At 44.5% G+C, this 16752-nt stretch overlaps 1 protein-coding gene across 2 annotated transcripts in view; it reads left to right on the forward strand.

Moving 5' to 3' along the window:
* The window catches only part of LOC140482947 (synaptotagmin-14-like), a 237333-nt gene that overhangs the window by 156806 nt on the left and 63775 nt on the right, over window positions 1-16752 (forward strand). The window lies entirely within an intron of this gene.

Consider the following 16752-nt stretch of genomic DNA (forward strand, 5'->3'; position numbering starts at 1 on the left):
ATCAATCACACCGCCCCGTGGCCCAACATTTCAACACCCCCTCCCACTCTGCCGAGGACATGGAGGTCCTGGGCCTCCTTCACCACCACTCCCTCACCACCAGACGCCTGGAGGAAGATCGCCTCATCCTCCGCCTCGGAACACTTCAACCCCAGGGCATCAATGTGGACTTCAAAAGTTTCCTCATTTCCCCTTCCCCCACCTCACCCTAGTTCCAAACTTCCAGCTCAGCACTGTCCCCATGACTTGTCCTACCTGCCTATCTCCTTTTCCACCTATCCACTCCACCCTCTCCTCCCTGACCTATCACCTTCATCCCCTCCCCCACTCACCTATTGTACTCTATGCTCCTTTCTCCCCACCCCCACCCTCCTATAGCTTATCTCTCCACGCTTCAAGCTCTCTGCTTTTATTCCTGATGAAGGGCTTTTGCCTGAAATGTTGATTTCGCTGCTCCTTGGATGCTGCCTGAACTGCTGTGCTCTTCCAGCACCACTAATCCAGAATGGGCCAGATTTGTGCCTGTCCCTGCATGCAAAGTGGCCTATCAGCATCTTTGCAATGAAAGTTACCATGAATTCCAAAGTGAATAATACGTGAATCAAATGTGTGCTATGATGGTTTTTGTGAAGTTGGTGCATGTCTGATGCCAACATTGGTGCATGGGTGTAAGAAGTTGCTGGCCATGAAGCATGCCCTGAGTTGATGAATAATGCTGACGAAGACTGACTCCACAAGGAGCAAGTCATGAGCTGCAACACCAGGTGTCCGCTCAGACTTTTATGTCAGGAATTGTAGCAGTCTAATTTCTGTACCCTGCCTGAGAAAGTAACATATTGTGCATAAGTAAGGTGAGATGACATAATATTGAGCTGTTAATACAAGCAAATAAATCTGTTGTTGCTCAATTGCTAGATTTTCATTTTCCTATTAAAACCTTAGGTGGAAGTACAACTTTTTTTTCCTCTGTATCAAGAAGCTTATTTTATTCTCACTGTATTTTATTAACTAACTCACCATTCATCCTACCATTCCAAAGCTGGGAAAATTCTGTGCCTTCGTTTTACAGGTGAATGGGTTTCTGCTGCACTTCCACAAAATTTTCAGGGGTGAAGTAAAAGTGTCTCTGAGGAGTTTTCCGTTCACATATTTATTGGTTGCTGAAGCAGTAAGTAGGGGTCATAAGGTTTGTTAAAATTTACTCTTAGGGCGTGGGGATCACTGGCTGGCCACTATTTGCTGCCTGTCTCTAGTTGTCCTTGAAAAGGTGGTGGTCAGCTATGTTCTTGAGCCACTGTGGTCCATGTGCATTAGGTGGATTCACTATGCCCTCCTAATTTGTGCTTTGCTGATGTTGGACATGCTTTGGGAGTGAGGAGTAAGTTATTCGCTGCAGTATTTCTCGCCTCTGACCTACTTTTATAACCACTATATTTATATGGTGAGCCAGGTAAGCTTCTGGTCAATGATAATCCCCAGAATGTTCATAGTGAGGGAGTCTGTGATGGTAGCACCATTGAATGTCAAGGGACATTTCTTAGATTGTCTTTTATTGGAGATGGCCATAGCCTAGCATTTGTGTGGCATGAATGTTACTTGTCATTTGTTAGCCCAAGCCTGGATATTATCCAGCATTATTGCATTTGAACGTGGACTGTTTCAGTATCTAGGAGTTGCAAACATTGTGCAATCATTGGCAAACATTCTCCCTGCAGAAATTACAATATATTTCCAAGTGAAGATGGTGTGTGCTTGGAGTGGAACTTGCTGATGGTGATGTTCCCATTTGTCTGCTGCCCTTGTCTTTCTAAATAGTACTGGTTATGTGTTTGGAAGGTGTTATCTAAAGAGAATTAGAGAATTTCTGCAGTGTATCTTGTCAATGGCACATGTGGTGGTGGAGGGAGTGAATGTTCATGAATGCAGTACCAGTCAAATGGGCTGGTTTGCCCTGGATGGTGTCAAGCTTTTTGCGGGTAGCTGGTGTTCCGTCTCACACACACCTGAATAGTATCTTGTAGATGATGGATAGAAAGCTTTAGGGAGTCAGGTAGTGAGTTATTAGTTTCAAGATTTCTAACCTCTGACCTGCTATAGTAGATACAGTACTTTAAGGCTAGTCCAGTTCAGTTTGCAATTGATGGCAATTGATAGTGGAGGATTCAGTGATTGCGATGTCACTGAGTGCCAAGGGATGATGGTTAGATTTTCTCTTTTTGGAGATGGTTGTTGCCTGGCACATGTGTGGCATGAATGTTACTCGCCACTTGTCAGTCCAAACTTGGATGTTGTCCAGATCTTGCAGCACTATCAATTATAATAAATGACACTTTTAATAATCTTCATCGAGACTGTGGTGCTGGAAAAGCACAGCAGGTCAGGCAGCATCTGAGGAGCAGGAAAATTGACGTTTCTGGCATAAGCCCTTCATCAGGAATGAGACTTGTGGGTTGGGGCTTAGAGATAAATGGGGGAGGTAGCTGGGAAAGTGATAGGTGGATGAAGGTGAGGGAGAAGGTGATAGGTCAGAGGGGGAAATCATGGAGGGGTCCGGAGGGCAGTGCCGGGTTGGAGGCTTGGGACTGGGGTAATGTGGGGGGAGGGGAAATGTGGAAGCTGTTGAAATCCACATTTACCCTGTGTGGTTTCAGGGTCCCAAGGCAGAATATGAGGCGTTCCTCCTCCAGGCATCAGGTGGTAACAGTTTGACGGAGGAGGATACCCAGGACCTGCATGTCCTTGACAGAGTAGGAGAGGGAGTTCGTGTTCAGCCATGGGGTGGTGGGGTTTGTGGGTGCGGATGTCCCAGAGATGTTCTCTGAAACGATCTACAAGAGGGCGTCCTGTCTCCCCAATGTAGAGGAGACTGCACCAGGTGCAACGGATGCAGTAGATGACATTTGTAGAGATACAGGTGAATTCTGATGGATGTGGAAGGATCTTTTAGGGCTGTGGATGGAGGTGAGGGAAGTGGTGTGGGTGCAGGTTTTGTACTTCCTGCGGTGGCAGGGAAAGGTGCCAGGAGTGTGGGGTGTGGAGGGGTGGTGTGGACCTGAAGAGGGAATTGTGGAGGGAATGGTCTTTTCGCAATGCTGATAGGGGTGGTGAGGGAAATATATGTCTGGTGGTGGGGTCCGTTTGGAAATGGCGGAAGTGGCAGAGGATGGTGCATTGTATGCGGAGATTGGTGGGGTGGAAGGTGAGGACCAGAGGGTTCTCCTTGTTGCGTTGGGAGGGCTGTGGCACGTGAAGTGGAGGATATGTGCTGGAAGGCATCATCAACCACGTGGGAAGGGAATTTGCGATCGTGAAAGCAGGAGGCCAACTGGAACTTTCTGAGGTGGAATTGGACACCCTGGGAACAGATGTGGCAGAGGCAGAGGAATTGGGAATAAAGGATGGCGTTTTTACAGGAGGTGGGGTGGGAGGAGGTGTAGTCTAGGTAGCTATGGGAGTCAGTAGGCTTGTGGTATATGTCTGTAGTTAGTCGGTCACCAGAGATAGTGATGGAGAGGTCCAGGAAGGGAAGGGATGTCACTGATGCTGTCCAGGTGAATTTGAGGTCGGGGTGGAAGACGTTGGTAAAGTTGATGAACTGCTCAACCTCCTTGTGGGAGCATGAGGCAGCCACGTGGAGGAACAGGTGGGGAGGTGCCAGTGTATCTGCGGAGAGTCATGGGCACCCGCTATGCCTGCCTGTTTTTCAGATACCCTCTCTCTCTTAATAAACTTCACTAAACTCATGAACTTGCACCTAACTGTCCTATTGCTTCCATCATATATTATATTATTACTGTATCTGGCATATGATCATGTGAGCCTCTATCCAAAGTTACTATTTTCATCATATGGCAGCAGTCTTTTGATTATTTCTGGATATAATTACAGTGAAGCTATTCTCACATCTGTGTTTAGATGTGTAAGGACATGGAAATGTAAAAGAGAGAAACAGAAGCATGCCATTTTGCACTCAGGTTTGCTATGCCACATGAAAAGTTGGTGGCTTGTCTGATTGTTGCCTCAATTCCACTTTTGTGCCCAACTCCCACACCCAATGACAGCCAAAGTCAGCCTAAACCTACCAGACCATAGGGCTCCTAACTGGTAGTGGTTTAACCTGAGGGTCACCACACCTCAGGCAAGGGGACAGGTTGAGAAGAAGTGTTCTTCATGGTAACCTCAGACGTGCAGGCAGTTAACCCACGCTATTGGTCTCACTCTGTGTCGCAAGCAGCTATCCAGCCAAATGAGCTAACGAAACCCTCACCCCAACACTTGACTCCCCTTTAAATCAAAAATCTGTCCAAATGACCTCAATCTCCAATTCTGTCTCTGAAATGAATTATAAAGATTTACAACCTTTGACAGAAGAAATTCCTCAGGTGGAATTCTTTGAAAGCAGGACATAGAACCAGTCATAAACTCATAGCACTTATAGAGTCATAGAGATGTACAGCACAGAAAAAGATCTCCCAAACTAGAAACTCCTCTCGCTGCCCATAATTTGAACTCTGAGTCCATCATCCCTAGTCGGAACCCTAGCATGCCAACTATAGGTGCAAGTGGCGAAGTCTTGGATAAACAACCCTCACTCTGACGTATCGCCTTCCATGCTTTGACTGTACTAATGACAGTGGGGTTCTGGCAATGGTCCATAACTGTCCTCATCTTATCCATGAACAACAGGTTAATAAGAGGGCACTTTGCCTGGAAGCTCTCGATATCCATCCATATTGAGTTTGGATTGTTACCTACCCATTCGCAGATAAAGGAGAGCAGGGAACTCAATTGATACCTCCTGATGTCTGGGAAATCAACTCCTCCCCCTCCATGAGGCAACTGCAATTTAGTAAGTTTGATGAGGGGCCGCCCACAATGCCAAACAAAGGAACCAAACCACCCCATAAGCTTCCACAGTGTTGACCAGGAAGACATTATAGGGAGCATATGCATGGGATAAAGCAAACGAAGAAGAACATTCATCTTAATGAGAGATATTCAGCCCAGCCATGAAATTGGAAAAGCTTCCCATCTCTGGAGATCTTGCCTAATATTGTTGAGCAAGTGAGCAAAGTTAGTCCGAAATAACAGATCAAACTTGGGGGTAATAAAAATGCCTAGGTATCGGAACCCTGCCCGTGACCACTTAAAAGGGAACTTCTGGCACATCCTTAAGGTTCCTCAAAAGCATAGCCTCCGATTTTGCAAAGTTAATCTTATATCCTGAAATAGCCCCAAATGAATTGATACATTGTACCAAATGAGGTACAGAGGTCATCGGGTTCGATAAAACAGAAGGACATCATCCGCATTCAGTGTAATCTTGTGTGCCCTCGAACCCACTTCCAGAGCGGTTATGTGGGCGTTCTGATGAATGGCTTCTGCCAGTGGCTCTATCACCAACGTAAACAACATCGGTGAGAGGGGGCAACCTTGCCAACTACCCCTACCAATCCTAAAATTCCCAGACTTCACCCCGTTGGTGACGACCACGACCAGAGAGTGGCGATATAAAACCTCTACCCACCTAGCAAAGACCCCACCCAACCCAAACTGTTCTAAGACATAAAAACGATACGGCCATTCCACCCAGTCAAATGCTTTCTCTGCATCTAAGGAAATCACCAACCCCTGAAGCGATCGCTGCTGACAACCTTGGGATCATATTCAGCAATCTTCTAATAATATTAGAGGACCGATGGCCCCTTATAAAGCCTGTCTGGTCCTCTTTAATAATATGGGGCAACACCCTTTCCAATCTCAGCGCCAGGATCTTGGACAGAATCTTGAAATCTGAATTTAATAGAGAGATGGGCCTGTATGAGGCACAATCCTCAGGAACCTTCCCCTTCTTAAGAATTAGGCAAATATTAGCTTCTCTCAAAGATGATGGTAGGTATTCATGCATATAGGAGTGATTGTACATCTTCAACATAGGCCCTGACAGAATCCCTATAAACTCCTCATAAAACTCACCTGGAAGACCATCAGGGCCAGATGCTTTCCCACTCTGAAGTTGCCTAGCTGCCTCCTGTATTTCCTGAACTATCAAAGGGGCATTAAGGAGAGAGGCCTGTTCCAAGGTTACCCCTGGGAGGTCCAGGTTCTTAAAAAAGGTCTCCATTTTAGCCCTCCTGTCCTCGCAACCTGCACACCAATACAATTCAGAGTAAAAGCTCTGAAAAGCCTCATTAATCATTTTAGCTTCGTATGTAAGGACCCCGGCGCTGTCTCTGATTGCAGCAATGGATTGGGGAGCACGCTTTTTCCTAGTCAGGTATGCTAAGTACTTCCCTGGCCTAACCCCATATTCGAACAGCCTTTGTCTAGCAAAAACAAATTCTTTCTTTGCGTTTTGTGTCAGTGTTGAATTTAAGGCAGCCCGGAGAGCTATGATCCGCTGTAGCTTAGTCACCGAAGACCATGCAAAATGTGCCGCCTCGGCAGCTTTCAACCGCATCTCAAGTAGATGCTTCTTGAGATGTTCCTCCTTCTGTCATTTCTGGCTAGCCGAATAGGAAATAGCTAATCCCCTAGCAGAGGCCTTAGCAGTCTCCCATAGCATAGATGGACTACTAGTCGTGCCTGAGTCGATAGTCAAGAATTCCTGAAACTCCTTCAAAAGGTATTCCACAAATTTGGAATCCTTAAGGAGAAAAGGGTCCAAACACCAGTGCCGCAAACCTAGTCCCTCACTCTTGGCCTTAGCCTCCAAATACACTGCTGCATGATCAGAGATAGCTATATTCCCAATTTTACAACCCATAATCGAATCCAGAAGGGCTGAGGGAGCCAGAAAGAGGTCAATCCTCGTGTGACATTTATGTGGGTTTGAAAAAAAGGTGAAGCCCCTGCTAGTAGGGTGAAGACATCTCCAAATATCCACCAGCCCCAACTCCTCGCATAAGTCAACCACCTGCTTGGCCTGCGAAGAAATAGTTGGGGACCCACAAGGCATCCTGTCCACTGTCGGATCCAAAAGACAATTAAAATCTCCCCCTATAATAATGTACTGTGTTCCGAGAGCACTTAACTTAGAGAAAGCACTAATCAAAAATTTGACGGGATGCGCCGGAAGACAGTAGACATTTAAAATGCCATATTCCCCCCCTATGTATTAGGGCTTTAAGTATCACAAACCGTCCCTGCTCATCTTTCACCTGCTCTAATAATGTGAACGGAAGATTTTTCTGGATAAGTACCACCACTCCCCTGCTTTTAGTAGTAAAGGATGAAAATAACCCCCCCGTTGTAATTTCATGTGCTCCCCATCATCAAGATGAGTTTCCTGCAACAAAGCGATATTAACCCTTTCCCTGTTAAGGCTAGAAAGCACTTTTTTCCTTTTAACAGGCGAATGACTTCCCTTAATGTTCCAGGTGCACCATTTAGTAAGACACTTAGCCCCTTTCAGAGACCCTTGAACCCCTGGGAGGGAGAACCCTGCTTACAAAGCACCGAGCATAAGTAAATAAAGACTCATAGAGTCAAAGAACTATACATACAAAAACTACTCTATCATAACTATAAACAACTATTGCTATCAAAAAACTACAAAAAAACCAACTATAAAACCTTGAATGGAAGACTCTTCCCCTGGCCCATAGGGGGCACTCACCCTACCCATCCCCCCCTTCACAGCTCCTTAAAACCCAGAGTGTGCCCCAGCCTTAAGCCAGAAAAAAAACGAGATGATCCTTAAATCAACAGAAAAAAGACCAAGTCAGGATGAGAACTCCACCCATCCCCGGCTTCATGTCACCCCTATTTGTGACTAAAAGAGAAACAGAAGAAACAAAGAAAAGGGGAGACACAACAAAGAACATCCACAAAATTTCCCATCAGAAAATTCAGTTATTAAAATAAAGGAACAACTTATTCCAAGGTCTTTTCCCCCCTTTCTAAAAAGGAAAGTATTAGGGAGAAAGAAAGGAATTTTTAAAAAAAGAAGGGAAAACCTGGGGAAAGATAGAAAAAAGAACAAACATTAACCATATTCTTCAGGCCAATCCATCTATTTTAAAGTGTCGACAAAGTTTTTAGCTTTATCTGCTGAGTCAGATTTATAAACTGAGTCCTCGTGGCTGAAACGAAGTACTGTGGGGTATCTCATGGAGTACTGGATGCCCAGGTTCCTCAGCCTCTTTTTAACTTCATCGAAGGACTTCCTCCTACAAATTAAAGCTGCAGAGAAATCCTGGAAAAACATGATTTTTGACCCCTTGCACAGCAGTGCCTGCGGATTTTTTCCCAGGGATCTGGAAGCTTCTATGACTTTTTTCTTGTCCTTACATGAATGGAAGTGCACTAGGACCGAGTGGGGGCACTGCACCAGCCCTGACCTGTGCAGTGTAACCCGATAAGCCCTTTCAATCTGTAGCCTGCTGGACTCGATGTGAAGGCCCAAAAACATCGGCAACCAGTTTTCAAAGAAGCTCACTGGCTGCTCACCTTCAGGGAACCCAACAATTCTGAGATTTATCCTCTGATCTTGATTTTCGAGGTCGTTGATATGGTCTCGCAAGGCCCATACCTCTCGCTCCACCACCTGGATCTGACTGGATGAGGACACCATTTCAGCTTCCGAGGCCTTAGTTCGACCCTCCACCTCCTCCAGCCTCTCCCCGAGGCCCTGGATCTCCTGCTCATGCTTCTGCAGCATGGATGCGATAGGTTGGACCTGGGCACGAATCTCCCCACAGATCTCCTCAATCACAGCCCCAGCTTTCAAGGTAAGTCTCTCCATCGCCGCAACCAATTCCTGTGAGTGTGTCAGGTCCTGGGTGGGGGGGAGGACAGGAGTGGTTGCTGCTGCGACAGTCTCTGGTGTTGTAGGTGCTGCAGGGGAGTGTCCTCCCTGCTGCTGTTTGCTTGTTTCTTTTCCCTTTGGCATCCTTCCCCCCCACTCCCAAAATTAACAAATGTGTTCTGTAAGGTTTTAAACTCATAATTCCGCCACATAAGTTGGCCAAGGATGGCAAAAAATCACCAGTATGCCTTGGCTGTTAGGCAGAGCTGTCGACAGCAGTTCTATAGAATTGCTGCCATCTTGCCGAGTCCCCAAATACCTTTTAAATGTTGTAATTGTACTAGCCTCCACAACTTCATCCAGCAGCTCATTCCACACGTGCACCACCCTCTGTGTGAAAAGGTTGCCCCTTAGGTCTCTTTTATATCTTTCCCCCCTCACCCTAAACCTATGCCCTCTAGATCTGAACTCCTCCACCCCAGGGAAAAGACCTTGTCTATTAACCCTATCCATGCCCTTCATGATTTTATAAACACCTATAAGGTCACCCCTCAGTCTCCGATGCTCCAGGGCAAACAGCCCTTCTTTAAAGAAAGACCAACTGCATGTTGTGCCTCTCAAGCCAGGCAGGCCTTCCCAATACAGGAAACATAATTAACACTATATAAAAATGCAGATGTCAATGAGAAAATGGCGTAGGAATGGAGAGGCAAGTTAATCTTATTCACCTCTCATTGTGACATCATCAAAAATGAGTGTTAGAAACAGAATCTTTTAAGAGAATGGAAGGATGGTATTTGTGGGGAACACTGTGAAGGATGGATATGACTTTGCAATAACATGAACGTGAGTGTCATGGGTGGTTGATCAGTTGTGTTGTGAGGAGGGGAATGCAAGGTTTGTGGTTTGAAGAGTGGTATTCAGAAGGCTGTGGAAGGCAAAGTAAGGGATTTTAATACCAATATCCCCTCTAATTTTTTATTTTGTTAAACGCTGCCTATTCATTGTGCATAGAATGTTTATAATTTGTTTGAAGGGCTGTGCATATGTTAACTAAAAGAGGCTAACTTGTGCTTGATCTATGTAAAGATTTCTGGGATCCTGTGCATTTACACAATTTAAGGGCAACATTGGTTTGTCCTTGAACATGCCATTCCACTTAACGTTTCTGTCATGATTAGGTTGTCAAACTTGCAACACCATATCCAGAAGCTATATGCCATGCTTTATGAAACATCTCTGTTCAGTTTGCAAAAATGACCCTGAGCTACCAAACGCTTCTCATTTGAATTCTCTGTTTTAGTCCCACTTTGATCTTTCTGACTTTGGCTTTCTGCATCGTTCTAATAAGCTTGATAGAAGTTCATGAAATAGCGCTTCATCTTGCATTAGCATTTTTTAACCTAACTACGTTTAGACCATAACCATTGCTCCCATTTTATTTAGAATACTTGTTGTTGGTAATGATTCTCTAGACCCATTTTTGTTTCTTTACTTATCCCATAGTTTTTTACTTTTGCCTTGCATCAACTTCCCTTTCTTATATAGATTTCTCTATCATCATCCTTTCACAGTGTCTGGTCTTGATTAAAACCTGCCATATATCTTTACAAATCCCCATTCTGATGAAACTCAAAACGTTAACCTTTGTTTGTCCATTGATGTGGCTTCACTTGCTGAGTATTTTCACTTTTAAATAATACAGCTCATGACCCTACTGTCACTTCACTCCTTCCTCCAGTTGTGCCTTCTTCTCCTCAAAGATCTCTGTGTCATGTATCAGCATTCTATAACAGAAATGATAGTTAGTTGACTTTGTCATGGTCCTTATTCAAAGTCCCAACTTGCCAGTCAGAAATGAGTAAGAGAGATAAATTTATTCTGCTTTCAATTATTCCCTTCCACTCTTTTATGAACTGCTACATCTTTACTCTGGCTATTTAAATGACCTTTGTTGATGAGAATATGACTTTTGGATATGTGAACACAAATCTGTATTCATCATCTTAGTGTAAAACTGTACCAAAGTACCACATGTCCACATCATTGACATTGTTACTCAGCAATGTTATCCCAACACTACTGCTATTTCTCAGGTTTAGGAATCAAGGAGGTATGTTATGACATATTTATATTCACTAAAAATGTAATCTTATAAGTGTGCCATTAGAAATTCTTCTTTTGATTTTATTAATAACAGTGTCAATAGCATATAATATAGATAAAATATTTCCAAACTAACCTGGTGATACAAAGTTCATTCCAACTTAAACTGGATTGAAAAAAAGCTGATTACTACATATTAGATTTTGTAGTTTTGGACCTGTCTATTTCTGACACTGAATTGGATGCAACAGCTTTTGCCAATGCTGTGGGACAACCATATTTTTGTTTTATTATTCATTCATGGGTCAAGGGCATCACTGGCTGGGGAACATTTTTTTTGCCCATCCCTAATTGCCCAGAGGGCAGTTAAGAGTCAATCACATTGCTGTGAGTCGGGAATTACATGCAGGTTAGACCAAGTTAGGATGGCAGTTTCCTTCCCTAAAGGACTTTAGTGAACCAGATGGGTTTTTCTGGCAATCGACAGTGGATTCATGGTCATCTGGTATCTATCCTAATAACAGATTTTCTCATCTGTTCTTCCTGATTCCTGCTTCTCCCCCACCCTGGCATAATTTTTATTTCACATTCTAATGAAAGGCAATCGACCCGACACATTAACAATGGCAGAATCTTCTAGAGGTCTGAGGGACATGGTCTATGGCAAGATCTGTGGTAGGATTGGACAAGAAGTGTGGTGAGCCCTGTCTCAATACCAGGAGCATCTCGTTGCATCTCTTATATTTTTAATGAGTGGCATCATATGTTTCTTGCTAGGCAGAGACAACTTGCTAGTTAAGGAGTATTATAACTTATTAAACCACTCATTAATGCCACATCTTATGTCATTAATATTTAGTTTCTTATTTTACCAAACACGCCAAACCAACTAGACATTGAGAAATCTCATCATTGAAACCAGTGTGGCTACCAGACAATTTCAGCTCGCTGCTGAGTGTGATGAGCTTTGATGTTGCTCAGCACCAAGCAGCATTAAAGTGCATGATTCATGAGCACCACTAACATACACTCTTTGTCCATTGACTATGGAGTCTGGAATTGGCCAACCCCACATGACCAACACAACACCTCTCTGATCAACTTGCCACGCTGTTGACAAAGCATAGTCTTGCATTACAAAATACAGTAACAACTAGATTTGAAAGGCTACTGCAAGGACACCATGTGCACATGCACACATATCCTGATGGATTAGACCAGTTTGTTTCCCAGGACTGCTTGCCTTCGCTCACTTCAAGCCTACCTGCATGCGAGCAGCATTAACGTCTTATCTTATCTTGTGCTAAATCATCCATCACACAACCAAGCAGCTTGCCTTGCTAGACATAGGTCCTCAGTCAAGGGGTGTACGTCTTGCTGTACTGCAGTTGCTACATCAATCTCAGATCAGCACCATGCGCCAGCAGCTTTGCAGGAAACATCCTGCAAATGTAGCTAGCAGGCACCCATGTCTCAAAGTCTTAGAGGAATAGTCCTCAATGAAGTCCATGGGGGAACGTCTCGGTGAGAGTGCCCTGGAACAGTAAGCCTGGGGAATTGGACATAGTCAAGCATCTGGTCAGGGTGTTCTCGGTCAGTTTCAGTAGTGGGTCATGATTCGTCCTGTGACAGTCTGGAGTAAGGCCAACACAGTTGGGGATGCGTACATCCACCAGTCAGGGGTCTGAGCATTTCAGGGTTGACTACTCAGGTCACTCAAGGGTGTGGGTCAGGGTCAGTCCAGTGGATCCAACCACAGAAACTAAGGTGAAAGGGTGGTAGGGGTATAAGGAGGACTACAGATGTGGAAAGAACAGTCAGGAACCTGTTTTCAGTTAGAAACCAAAAGAACTGCAGATGCTTTAAATCAGAAACAAAAACAGGAGTTGCTGGAAAGGCTCAGTAGGTCTGGCAGCATCTGTGAAGAGAAATCAGAGTTAATGTTTCTGGTCTGGTGAGGAAGGGTCTCCTGGACTCAAAACATGAACTATGATTTCACTTCACAGATACTGCCAGAGCTGCTGAGCCTTTCCACCAATGCTGTTTTTGTACCTATTTTTCAGTATTGGGGCCTCAGACTGCGGGGGGAAGGGGAAATGAAAATTGGGAAGGGGCAGCAAATCTATGTATTTGCAAAGATTATACATTAAAGCATGGATGGGAATGGGGTCACACAGGAGAATGATTTATTCATAGTTAGGAGCACTCGGGCTTCAAGAGGGATGAAATTATATGACCACGCTTGGCTTGGTCACTTCATATGCCAGGGGCTAGGAAGGAAATGTGGACAGGTAAATAGTTGTAAATGGTTGGGTGGGGACCTTGCGGGTTTCATGGGAAGGACCATCAAGAGGGGAATCTTGATCTGTTGCCCAATTCTGCAACATATTTCACCATTGCCCCCGTTGCTCAGATGCCTATAAGATTTGGCCAGATTTACTCAATGGGAGATCCAAGGAACATAGCTAAGTTTCAAACCTCAACCAGTTCAATTGCGTTGGTATAAAGATCCATGAGAGCAAAGTGCAGAATGCAAAGTCCAGACACCTTACAGGAGGCCAACTTCGGTTTATGGTCCAGACCGAACTATCATCTGTCTGGACATGCTACATTGAGTTTTGTTTTAAGACGGATTTTCGCCACAAGGCCCAGCACAATTTTTCATAGATATTCCAAAATGTGCCTCATTAAATACTTGCCTTGCTCCTGTGGTGTCCCTCGCATCCAATTCTTTCCCCATCTTACCACATACCTTTCCTGGAACAACTTGCTTCTTATCAGATGCTTATGGAAAGTGATCGAGTCTTTGAACTCCTTGAGGAGAATTACCTCATGAAACCTTTTGTAAGTGACCTCAATATTAATTGTCCAAACTCACTGGTCAAAAGCAAGCTACTTTAGCCAAATGCTAAAGTAGCATTTTAATGAGGCTATTTTCTGTGGGCAAGGATGCCTATGACACTAACTGATCTGTACTTAAAATAGACCTTTTGTTGACTCATAAGCAGTTACATTCTGCTCAAACAAGATGGAGTAAATTTAATGAGCTTTTCCTGTCTGCAACAACAGTTTCAATTGTTGGACTGGTAACTTTAACTGTTGTACCAACCATTTAAAGAGATAAAGAAGATGATACCTTCTTTATCAAATGTAGGGATTAATTGGACAAATTTGGATGTCTCAGCCTTTGGGTCTGAGTAAAGTGTGGTTTCTTCCACAGAGGTCCATTTAATGGGCACATTGAAATTCTTTCTTTCAGCTCAAACTGTTTCATAGAGTCGTACAATGATACAGTACGGAAACAAATCCTTTGGTCTAACTCATCCATGCTGACCAAGAGTCTCAAACTAAACCAGTCCCACTCGCTGGCATTTGGCCCATATCCCTCTAACTCCTTCTTATTTGTGTACCTATCCAAATGTCTTTTAAATGTTGTAACTGTACTTGCAAATACCACTTCCACTAGCAGTTCATTCCACACACAAACCAACCTCTGTATGAAAAAGGCAAAAGTGAGGACTGCAGATGCTGGGGATTAGAGTTGCGAGTGTGGTGCTGGAAAAGCACAGCAGGTCAGGCAGCATCCGAGGAGCCGGAAAATCAATGTTTCGGGCAAAGCCTTTCATCAGGAATGTTCCCAATTCCTCCGCCTCCACTGCATCTGCTCCCAGGAGGACCAATTCCACCACAGAACACACCAGATGGCCTCCTCCTTTTAAAGATTGCAATTTCCCCTCCCCTGTGGTTGATGATGCCCTCCAGTGCATCTCATCTACTTCCTGCACCTCCGCCCCCAACCCCCACCCCTCCAACCGCAACAAGAACAGACCCCCCCCCCCGATATTCACCTTCCATCCCACCAACCTCTGCATACATTACATCATTCTCCATCATTTCCACCACCTACAATCGGACCCCACCACCAGAGATATATTTCTGTCCCCACTCCTATCCACTTTCCGTAAAGACCGTTCCCTCCGTAACTACCTCGTCACATCCACACCCCCCAACAACTCACCCTCCCCTCCCAGCACCTTCCCCTGCCACCACAGGAATTGCAAAACCTGCACGCCCACTTCCCCCCTCACCTCCTCCGACCTAAAGGAGCCTTCCACATCTATCAAAGTTTCACCTATACTTCCACGCATGTCACTTACCGAATTCATCACTCCCGATGTGATCTCCTTGACATTGGGGAGACAGGATGCCTACTCGCAGAGTGCTTCAGAGAACATCTCCGGGACACCCACAACAACCAACCCCATCACCCTGTGGTTGAACACTTCAACTCTCCCTCCCACACCGCTGAGGACATGCAGGTCCTGGGCCTCCTTCATCGCCACTCCCTTACCACTGATACCTGGAGGAAGAACACCTCATCTTCTGCCTCAGAACCCTCCAACACCATGACAACAATGTGGATTTCACCAGTTTCCTCATTTCCCCCTTCCCTCACCTTATCCCAGTTCCAACCTTCCAGCTTAGCACCACCATCCTGACCTGGTCTACCTGTCCCTTCCCACCTATCCGCTTCAACCTCCCCTCTGACCTATCACCTTTACCCCCACCACCATACACCTATTGCACACTCAGCCACCTTCACCCCCAGCCCCAACCCCCACCCATTTATCTCTCCAACCTCGAGTGTCCCAACCTCATTCCTGATGAAGGACTTTTGCCCAACACGTCGATTTTCCTGCTCCTTGGATGCTGCCTGACCTGCTGTGCTTTTCCAGCACCACACTGTCAACTCTGCATGAAAACATTGCCTCTTAAGACCTTTGATATTCACTTTATCTATGCCCCCATGACCTTATAAACCTCTATAAGGTCACTCTTCAATGTCCTACACTCCAATGAAAAAAGTCCCAGCCTATCCGGCCTCTTCTTGTAACTCCAACTCTCCAGTCCCGGCAACATCCTGGTAAATCATTTCTGAACCCTCTTCAATTTAATAATATCCTTCCTTTAGCAGGGCAACCAAAACTGTACAGTGTACATCCTGTACAACCTCAACATGACATCATGTCCCCAATTCCTATATTCAGTGTTCTTAGCAATGAAGACTAGAATGCTAAACACCTTCTTAACCACCCTGGCTACTGATAATGCAACTTTCAAAGAACAATGCACCTGAACTCCTAGGTCTCTCTGTTCGACAACACTACCCAGAGCCTTACCATTAATTGTATAAGTCCTGCCCTTGTTTGTTTTACCAAAATGCAGTACCTCTCATTTATCCAAATTAAACTCCATCTGCCACTAAATGAAAACCAAAGAACTGTGGATGCTGTAAACCAGAAACAAAAATAAAAGTTGCTGGAAAAGCTCAGCCAGTCTGGCAGCATCTGTGAAGCGAAATCATTGTTAATGTTTTGAGTCTGGCAACCCTTCCTCAGAAATGCAATGTTAAAAAGAGATAGTGCCATATACAAAAGGAAGGTGAAAGGAATATATAGTTTGAAGTCCTTACAGTGGCTTTGAGAAATAAAATTTTAAATTGGGGCCAGTTGTTTAACTAATGTTTAGTATCCTTAACAGTAGCCAATATGTCTGTTTTCCTTGAGTTCTCTGTGTCCTGATGTTTCTTTTTGATCTATTCTGTCACTGGCCATGGAAGCCGAGAAATAGAGCTTTCTTCAGCTCTGGAGTCATAAATCCCTCTTCCCTGCTCTGCCAAAAGCCGTTCCCTGAAATGCAAGTTGGTTTGAGAAATTCCAAATCTGAATTCACTCTTTCAAGCTTGATAATTGCAGGTGATGTCTTTTTACCTTCAATATATGAAACTTAGGCAAATCTAAATAAGAATAGGAGATGAGGACCTTTCCATGCCTAAGTTGAGTAGTTTCAATGTGTTTTGATGAAATATTAATTTCCGTTCTGATGAGTTATTTATT

The sequence above is a fragment of the Chiloscyllium punctatum genome, chromosome 11, assembly GCF_047496795.1.
Source record: "Chiloscyllium punctatum isolate Juve2018m chromosome 11, sChiPun1.3, whole genome shotgun sequence".
NCBI classification, from domain to species: Eukaryota; Metazoa; Chordata; class Chondrichthyes; order Orectolobiformes; family Hemiscylliidae; genus Chiloscyllium; species Chiloscyllium punctatum.